Raw genomic sequence first — 9,523 nt, forward strand, 5'->3', positions numbered from 1 at the left:
TAAATAGAAACACAGGTCTCCTCTCGAAAATCGGAACTTCCTGATATTACTTACATATTTCGGTCGATCCAAATGTGGGAATCTCGTCGTCGTCGGAGCAAGCAGCGCGGTAGGTGGGGTGAAATTCTGGATTTTCCACCGCCGCCGGCGGTCGAAAAATGTGCGACGCGGGAGATCGCCAGTCCGTCTAGTAGTCTCTCTTGTCGTTAGAGCGTGACGTGGTGGTTGTTGTGGGATTTCCCGTTAGTTCGGTCCGACGTCGGTCGTCAGAGGGTAAGTGCATACGGAAACGAAACGCATCGCGTTTTGATGTTCATATTCGTGCATCGGAATGTTAAAAGCAATATATTTTACACCAACGATCACACCTAAACACCACGGCAACGGCCATACCACGTTGAAAAGCACCGGTTCTCGTCCGATCACCGAAGTTAAGCAACGTCGGGCGCGGTCAGTACTTGGATGGGTGACCGCTTGGGAACACCGCGTGCCGTTGCCCCCCAACACTTTTTGTTTTTTTTTGAAATCCATAGCAACCACCGAACCGATTTGTTTTTCGTGCAGGTATTCGGAAACATGCACAGACCCGTATAATGTAGATTCATAGCTTTAAGTACTAGATAATTAAGAAAACAATTTTTTTTGTCGATTAATTGTAAACAATTGCAGAATAAAAACTCGTCAAACGGTAAAGGTTGTCGTTCGATCACCGAAGGTAAGCCACGCGGGCAGCGGTCAGCACTTGGACGGGTGACCGGTTCATTATATTCCTTCCGTGAGTTTAACAAAGATAACATATGCAAATGTCGTAAGTGCGACGAGGAAGACGGCGATCTTTTAATGTAAAAAAAATATATATTAGGTTACGCGTACATGCCACTTTGACTGCTGCTTTATTTTTTTGGTTTTTAAATAATTAGAGATCTGAATTCAACATATCAGTTCTATGTTATAATGGACAGACAATGTTGTATTCTTGGCCCCTAACACGTTAAGACCAACATAAAAACTAGAATAACTTACCATTCGTTAAACGTTAAACAATTTCGAACCACGTTTTTTTGAGCTCGAACAAACTCATAACACAACACTCATTTATTAGTCACTGGACCATTGTAAAACGAGAAGAGAGAAAAACCATGCGAAACTATTTTTAAAACGAAGAGAATAAAGGTTTTAAATGGTAGGGCTGTATGACAGACTTGTCAATTATCGTGGGGGGTACGGCTGAGATTTATGACGAAATCGAGCGGCGCCGGCGGTCGGTCACTTTCACGAAAGAGGTCTAAACACGGGTCGTTTACGATACCCTCTGGTTACTAGAAAAGTTCTAGACAGATGTTTGTCGGCTTTTCGAGGTATTTATTTGTGAGTCCAAAGACTCAATGGAGTAATATCGGACTGAAATTCCAAGATTTTGCTGTGTAATCCAAAAAACTATGTTCCTCGTAACATTTAACGATGTGTTAATTCAACTATTATTTTAATTTTTCGTATACGTATTTATACTAAAAAGTACAGCGCTTCCAACAGTGAATTGTGAATTGAAAATGTTTCAAAGAAAGATCGATAGTTTTGAAAAAAATTACATATTAATAAATTTAGATAGATTTAGAAGTATACATTGCACTTACTTTTCAAAATTATTGTACTTCTGATTTGGTTGAAATAACATAATATGTAGCAGTCATAGTCTTGTGTACATTGCAGTCGCGGCTGGTGTTGGGTAAAACCTTTATTTTTTAGGGGGTCATTACCCAAATGACCTCATGGACCAGCCGTTCCTGTTAGGTTTTATATATCAAATTGATTCGTCTGTCTTTTTCATCATGCCTTCGAAAAGCGAGCTCCTGTTTCGCCAAAGTAACTGTGACGTCAATTAAATACGATAATAAAATTCGGTTTTTCCGAACTTATTGTGAGTGAGAGCAGTGAGAGCATCTTCTTTTCGTATCCCACCTCCACCCGGCGGCAGTAGTGCAGTGCTTATCAACATAATTACCGGCGTCTCGCCTCCACATTTTGACTTTTTTGTGTTTTATGTGTTCTCTAAGTCCAAAATTTTTAAATTTTTAAAAAGAGATTGCGGTACTATTCCTGTTGCTGAAATTATAATAATATATTTATTAATTTTTGTATTATATGTCTGTGTTATATTGTGTGAATTTGGAACAGCTATATCTAAAAGATATGCTTGCTTTTGTTGTTTATTTAAAATAATAATGTCTGGTCTGTTATGCTGAATGTGAATGTCAGTTAAAACTGTGCGATCAAAATATAATTTGTAATTGTCATTTTCTAAACAACTTTCTGGTTTATAAATGTAATGTGGTTGTGTATCCTTTAATAAATTGAATTTAACTGCTAAATTCATGTGTATAATTTTTGCGAATATATCATGACGTTTTTTATATTCGCTGTGAGCCAAAACGGTGCAAGATCTTGTATTGCAAATATAAAACCCTCAGCTCTTTAAAATATCTCCCATGTAAAGACTTTTGTTTTATATTTGCTATAGTGTCATATCACGAGCTCTATTGAGAAAATAATTTTTTAGTGAAGCAATTTGATTGTGTTGTAGAATTTCTAGATTTGAAAAACCCCTACCACCATTTTCGCGTGGTAAATTAAATCTTTCAACAGCAGATTTGGGGTGATGTTTACAAAATTTTGTAAAGAGAACTCTAGTTTGAATATTTATATTCTTTAAATTAGTTTTGGACCATTTTATAACACCAAAAGAATAGATTTAATTTGATTTGATTGATTAATACCTAAATATTTATAAAATTCTCCTTTATTTAAATTTTTAATGATTTCTCCTTCTTTAGTTATATATTCTAAATTTTCGTAATGACCACGACATATTGATTGATTTTCAGTTATTGTTAAGTTTTATGTCATCCATATAAAGAAGGTGATTTAATTTAATATTAATTTTATAAATTTTAAGAATTTTAATTAACCATGAATGTGGTACTGAATCATAGGCTTTTTTGTAGTCTATGAATTGTTGTTGCATTATTTTCCAAACGTTTGAGACTTAAAATATTCGTCAAATGTTCTTCTTTTTTTAAATCAGAATACCCCTGACAAATCCGAACATTTTGTTTTGCGGTAGATAAAAGTAAACATGGGCCAAGACAGAATATTAATATTCGGTGTGGAATTTTCCTGCGTTCTTGTTCATTTCTATCGAAGTGCTCACGAAAAGTTGTGAATATCAACACTTTGTAATTGTCGTAGTGAAAAATAAAAAAGATAGCTATGGGGCACAACTTATTTCGCACTTCATTAGAAAAGTAACAGTATTAAAATAAAAAAAATATTTTTCTAAATTTCGAACGTTAGGTCTATCCTGACCAGCCGCCAATTAGTGGTATTATTTTATTTTTTGCTGTTTTCCACAATAGTTATTTTTATATTAAATCATTGATTCAAAAAATTGAAATTAAAAATTCAAATTTTTGAAGGAACTCTGAAGTTTCAATGCAGTGACCATGTTGCTAGGTAACTAATAAAAAACAGTGCGTGAAATGAAAAACAGAAATAGTCGTATGCGTTTTGTATGGTTTCTATGGTTTCGATCTTACTAACAATGCAATGAAAATGACCCACTTCAGGCACAGATAACTATGCGTGAATTTCAATTTTTTGAATCAATTATATAAAAACAAAATTGATTTGGCGGCCGCTACACAAAAGTGGTGGGAGGCGAGAACCTGTTTCCGCCGGTCAATTTTAAAATTAATAAATTTTCCCTGGATACGTATTCGACTTATCCGGTACGAGTTATTTTTAAATTAACTTAATGGCCCGTTGCTCTTGTTCTTTTTACATTGAATATGCGATGTTTTGGCATCGTTAGCAATAGTACAATACTCACGCATTTTTAATCTAAAATTAACAAAACTTGAATGGATCGGGATTATCACACTTCTGAATTGAAGTTTTCATTCGTTTAAAATATAATTGATAGTAATACGTAATGCGGATTGCCTAAACGTTGCTTCCATCACGTCAACATCACACATTCACGTTCGCCCGTAGAAATGGCGTGATGCACACGAAATCGATCCAAAAAGGCTCATAATATTTGTGTCACGCGAATCTACGTCGAAAACTAGAAAAAAAAAAAATTCAATTCGAATTTCAATAATCGAAACGATGCGTCGTCGATACTAAACGTAGGTAGTAACTAAAGTGTGATCGGGTGCGATAAAAGTGTCCGTCAATAATCATCATCCGACAATCATTTAATAGACGAACGCTAATTTTTGGCACTCACTCGGACGACAGAACCAGTCCAGACGGAAACCGGGGCGCGGGGTGGGTGGGTGGTTGTATGTCCGTGAATCTGTCCGGCGCGCGTCAACATTTCAGTTATCGTCGCGAGAGTTAAAACGAAAGGTGGTTAGTGTGAAAGTGACGTTTTTTCGTGGAGACACGTTACGAAGGGTGAGTACCTAATATAATATAAAACCAACCGAAAACCCACAATAGTGCCCCGGTTTATTATCGTGAATAGGTGTTTGGTAAATATTTTCTGTATTCCAACTAGCAAGTCTTTTATCAAAAAACTCCGGCAACATGGCTATTGTGGTATTGTTGATACCACCTAACTGAAGAACTTAGTTAATAACTAAGTCGACGATTTTATCGGGAAATTGAACGGAGAAACAAAAATAGCTCTTAGCGACAGTTGCCTGAAGTCGCAAATAACGGCGATTGACGAAATCACGTTTTTTTTATTTTAATTCCAATGAACAATACACAGGGTCACAATTATCTGTTATGTATTCTATAATGTTTTGCAAAGTAAATAATGTGAGTTGTCATGCGTAATATTAATTAGCTAAGTAATTTTTGCAAGTATTTTATGTCAGATATGCAATGTATAATAACGTAATGTTGCAAAGTATTTTAATTTTTATGCTAGGTAGAGATAATAACTCGACAATAACTCTTCTCTAATGAAAAAAAAAATAGAAAATGATTTAGGAACATAAAAAATCTCATTAAAACAGGAACAATTGAAATTAAAATAAACATAACATTCTGTACTAAAGTACAGTTTTGTTCACTCCTTTTTTCAAAGTCTTCTGTCCTCTCATTTGCACATACTGCTATTCCAAAACAGTGAAATTGTCTGTTTCAGGGAATCCTTAACGTTCCTTGCTAATGTCAACAACGTTTTCGATGAAACAAAGAGTCGGAAAAATGTCGGCTCATTGTATTCAATAACATACGCGACTACAAAACCATCTGTATCATTTGTAGGAATCGCGGTTTTTTCGATGAGAATTCGTTCTAATTTTTTCTTTCTTAAAAAAGCTAAGTAATTTTAATTTCACTAAAGATGAACATTTAGGCTATATGCTGGGTAATGCAAATCCATCAACCATCAACTAGGTTGTTCAGCAGATGTACGATTGTTTATTTGATTTCTTCTTCCGAAGAGTTGTATTCTGGCAAAATAGAAATTTATTCATAACATAACCTCAATCAACTAAATTATTTCGAATACAATAACCACATAACTACAAGTTGGATAGGCATGGGTGCAAAATACCGATAATGCATGAAACCTAATAATAATAATAATGACATAATAAAAGTTAATTAAAAATCGCTGTTTCACGTCTTTTTCTTTTTTGTTCGAGAGTTTTTGTGGTTCTGAAAAGAACCGTTTATAAATGTGTCGAAAACGAAAAACATCTATTTCGAACTGGTGTACTTGGTGACGGCTTTGGTACCTTCGGAGACGGCGTGCTTGGCCAACTCACCGGGCAACAACAGACGCACGGCAGTTTGAATTTCTCTGCTGGTGATCGTCGAACGTTTGTTGTAGTGTGCCAGACGGGAAGCTTCAGCGGCGATACGTTCGAAGATGTCGTTCACGAAACTGTTCATTATGCTCATAGCCTTACTAGAGATACCGGTGTCGGGATGGACTTGTTTCAACACCTTGTAGATGTAGATGGCATAGCTCTCCTTCCTCCTGCGCTTCTTTTTTTTGTCGCTCTTGGAAATGTTCTTCTGAGCTTTCCCGGCCTTCTTGGCTGCCTTACCACTTGTCTTCGGCGGCATTTTTCAATTCAATTCGATTCAACAAACTCGCGAACTGCTCTGACTCGTGTGCGTGCGTTAACTTTGCACCACCACCTTTCTGATAGGTAGTGTGTTCACCAGAACCCCACCTGAAAACGGGCTCCCACCAATCGTCACGTCCTATTCTCCTATCACGGAGGCTATAAATTCGAAGCACAGCTACCAGCTTTTACAATCGACGAGTCCCGTCCGTCAGTTTTATTACTTCTCGTGGTGTCTAACGAACGAACTTAAAATGTCAGGTCGCGGTAAAGGAGGTAAAGTGAAGGGAAAAGCGAAATCCTCGTTCGAGCCGTGCCGGTCTCCAGTTTCCGGTGGGTAGGATACATCGTCTTCTCAGAAAAGGAAATTACGCGGAACGCGTCGGTGCAGGAGCTCCCGTCTATTTGGCCGCCGTCATGGAGTACTTAGCCGCCGAAGTTCTAGAATTGGCAGGAAACGCTGCCCGTGACAACAAGAAGACACGTATTATACCGCGTCATCTGCAGCTGGCCATCAGAAACGACGAGGAATTGAACAAACTCCTGTCCGGAGTTACGATCGCCCAAGGCGGTGTCTTACCCAACATTCAGGCCGTACTTTTACCCAAAAAAACCGAGAAGAAACCTTAAACGAACGATCGATCCATCTCCGTGGCGAAAACTCAAAATATCGGCCCTTCTCAGGGCCACTATAGCTTTTTTTTTTCGTAAAATGACCGATGCATCTTTTCTTTTTGTATTATTATCATTTACGACTGCAATGCCAAAAGGAAAGCAAGGGGTGTTTACGATCTTGGTACATTTATCAGGTAGTCAGTTAGTAATAATTGTCCGTTGTTTCTCGAAAGAACATCATGTTTCTTTTTTTTCCTCTTATTTTTATTTTGTGGTTCTGAAAAGAACCGATTTTGTATTTCGTATTTTATTCTGGTTTTCTCGAACGGTGAAGAGCGCCAGGAAATTAACCTCCGAAACCGTAGAGGGTGCGTCCTTGACGTTTCAAAGCGTAGACGACGTCCATCGCTGTCACGGTTTTACGTTTGGCGTGTTCCGTGTAGGTGACGGCATCTCGGATGACATTTTCCAAGAACACTTTCAGGACTCCGCGAGTTTCTTCGTAGATCAAACCGGAAATACGTTTCACGCCGCCACGACGAGCCAATCTTCTGATAGCGGGTTTCGTGATGCCCTGGATGTTGTCACGCAGGACTTTGCGATGACGCTTCGCTCCTCCTTTTCCCAATCCTTTGCCTCCTTTACCGCGACCGGTCATCTTTTCAGATTATTTCAACTGACACAAAATACCTGCACACCTCGTCCCTAGGAAGTCAACTACCGCAAAATTTCAACTAACGGAGCCTTATATAGATTCAACGGTTCACCATCGACCAATCGACGAAGTCAGCCGTTGACTTTGTTCACGTATAAAAGTACAATTTAATATGGCGGAATTTTTAGTACCCGTTTACCTTTCGACGCGTGCACGTCTAACGATCGTCAGAGTCGATTTTAATAATTGTCAGTTTTGTTTTTCATTCGTTTCATTCGAAATGGCCAGGACCAAGCAGACCGCACGCAAGTCCACCGGAGGAAAAGCCCCCAGGAAACAACTGGCTACCAAAGCGGCCAGGAAAAGCGCTCCCGCCACTGGCGGCGTCAAGAAGCCCCACCGTTACAGACCTGGTACCGTGGCTCTGCGTGAGATCCGTCGTTACCAGAAAAGTACCGAGTTGCTCATCCGCAAGCTTCCCTTTCAACGTTTGGTGAGGGAGATCGCTCAGGATTTCAAAACCGATTTGCGCTTCCAAAGCTCCGCCGTGATGGCCCTCCAGGAAGCGAGCGAAGCTTACTTGGTCGGTCTGTTCGAGGACACGAATTTGTGCGCCATCCACGCCAAACGTGTAACCATCATGCCAAAGGACATCCAACTTGCCAGACGTATTCGGGGTGAACGCGCTTAAATTTTTCCACATCGTGTTTCGGAAGAACAACACGAAACACGAATTTTATAACAAAAAAATCGGTTCTTTTCAGAACCTCAAACTTTACAGGCAAAAAAAAAAATATATCGCCCTTCAACCGGAAATGAATAAAATAAAAATGTCAATAATCGGTCGGTCCTCTCGATTCGGGTTGGGTTGCGGTCGTTCGTAAAATTTTATTGCATCCTGTCATCACCTACCTGCCAGCTGATGCTATCTATTTTATTTGGTTTCGCCGTAAGGATAGTTTTATTTCTTTTTTTCGTCGTAGATTATCGTGTGGCCCTGAAAAGGGCCATTTGTGCGTGCCCCGTTGCCGGTAGTACGATGATGACGTCGGAACGAGGCACAGCCGAACGAACATGAGTCGAGTATCCATCCACGTTTCTCACTTTTTCCTCTTCGGCGAAGCGGCCTTTTTCACCTTGACAGGAATGGCTTTGGCTGTCTTGGGTTTGGGTGCTTTGGGTTTTTTAGTCGGACCAGCCTTGTTAGATTTCTTCGCTTTGGAAGGCGATCGGGGTTTCGGGGCGGCTCTAGTTTTCTTTTCTGCCGAGGAGGCGGCCGATTTCTTGGCTTTCGCTGCGGCGGCGGAGGCAGCGACGGCGCTCTTCTTTTCGGCAGCAGTCTTCTTCGCTTTGGGGGAGGCTTGTTTTTTGGCTGTCTTCGAGGAAGCCTTGTCGGAAGTCGTCGCGACGGCGGTACGTTTGGCGGATGATTTTTTCGTCTTGGATGCGGCGGACGAAGCGGGTTTCCTCTTGTCGGAGGCGGAGGCGACTTTGGCACCACCGGAGGTGGACGAGGCGAGCTTGAACGAACCCGACGCGCCCTTACCTTTCGTCTGAACCAGAGATCCCGACGCCACGGCGCCTTTCAGATATTTCTTGATGAAAGGGGCGACCTTTTCGGCGTCGACTTTGTAATTTGCGGCGACGAACTTCTTGATGGCCTGAAGAGACGATCCTCCGCGTTCCTTGAGTCCCTTGATGGCGTTGTTTACCATCTCGGATGTCGGAGGATGGGACGGTTTCGCCCTGGGATTTTTCGCTTTTTTCTCTTTCTTCGCGTGGGATTGAGGGGTGGCAGCGGAACCGGTGGTGACCGATGATGCTGTTTGATTTTCGACGTCGGCCATCTTTCACGTTAAAACGTTAAAAGTTAATAATAATTATTGAAAAAACACTTGCTCACACACGTACACTTCGAGCACCTCGTGAACGAGAATTGAACAAAAAAATTTTCTAAGTCTTTATAAAATAGTCGCCACTGCGGACGGAAGACTGAACGCGCACCGCGTCCGCCGTCGAAGAAATTGCAGGCCTCGGAATCGTTGCCCGCGTGATGGCATCGTCCTCTTTCCTCGATCACCATCGCCACCGTGTGATCAAGCTGGCCGAACTCGGTTTCCGAAGTTTCCCTGGAGATAGCGAAGTTCGTCTCGGAACGTCG

The 9,523-nt window shown here is 40.5% G+C and overlaps 1 non-coding gene across 1 annotated transcript; it reads left to right on the top strand.

The window, feature by feature from the left end:
- The first annotated feature begins 379 nt into the window (after window positions 1-379).
- LOC138141136 (5S ribosomal RNA) lies at window positions 380-499 on the top strand. The gene has a single exon (XR_011163017.1). It is a non-coding gene; the product is annotated as a 5S ribosomal RNA (ribosomal RNA).
- The last annotated feature ends 9,024 nt before the right edge of the window (window positions 500-9,523 follow it).

The sequence above is a fragment of the Tenebrio molitor genome, unplaced genomic scaffold, assembly GCF_963966145.1.
Source record: "Tenebrio molitor unplaced genomic scaffold, icTenMoli1.1 SCAFFOLD_971, whole genome shotgun sequence".
NCBI lineage: Eukaryota > Metazoa > Arthropoda > Insecta > Coleoptera > Tenebrionidae > Tenebrio > Tenebrio molitor.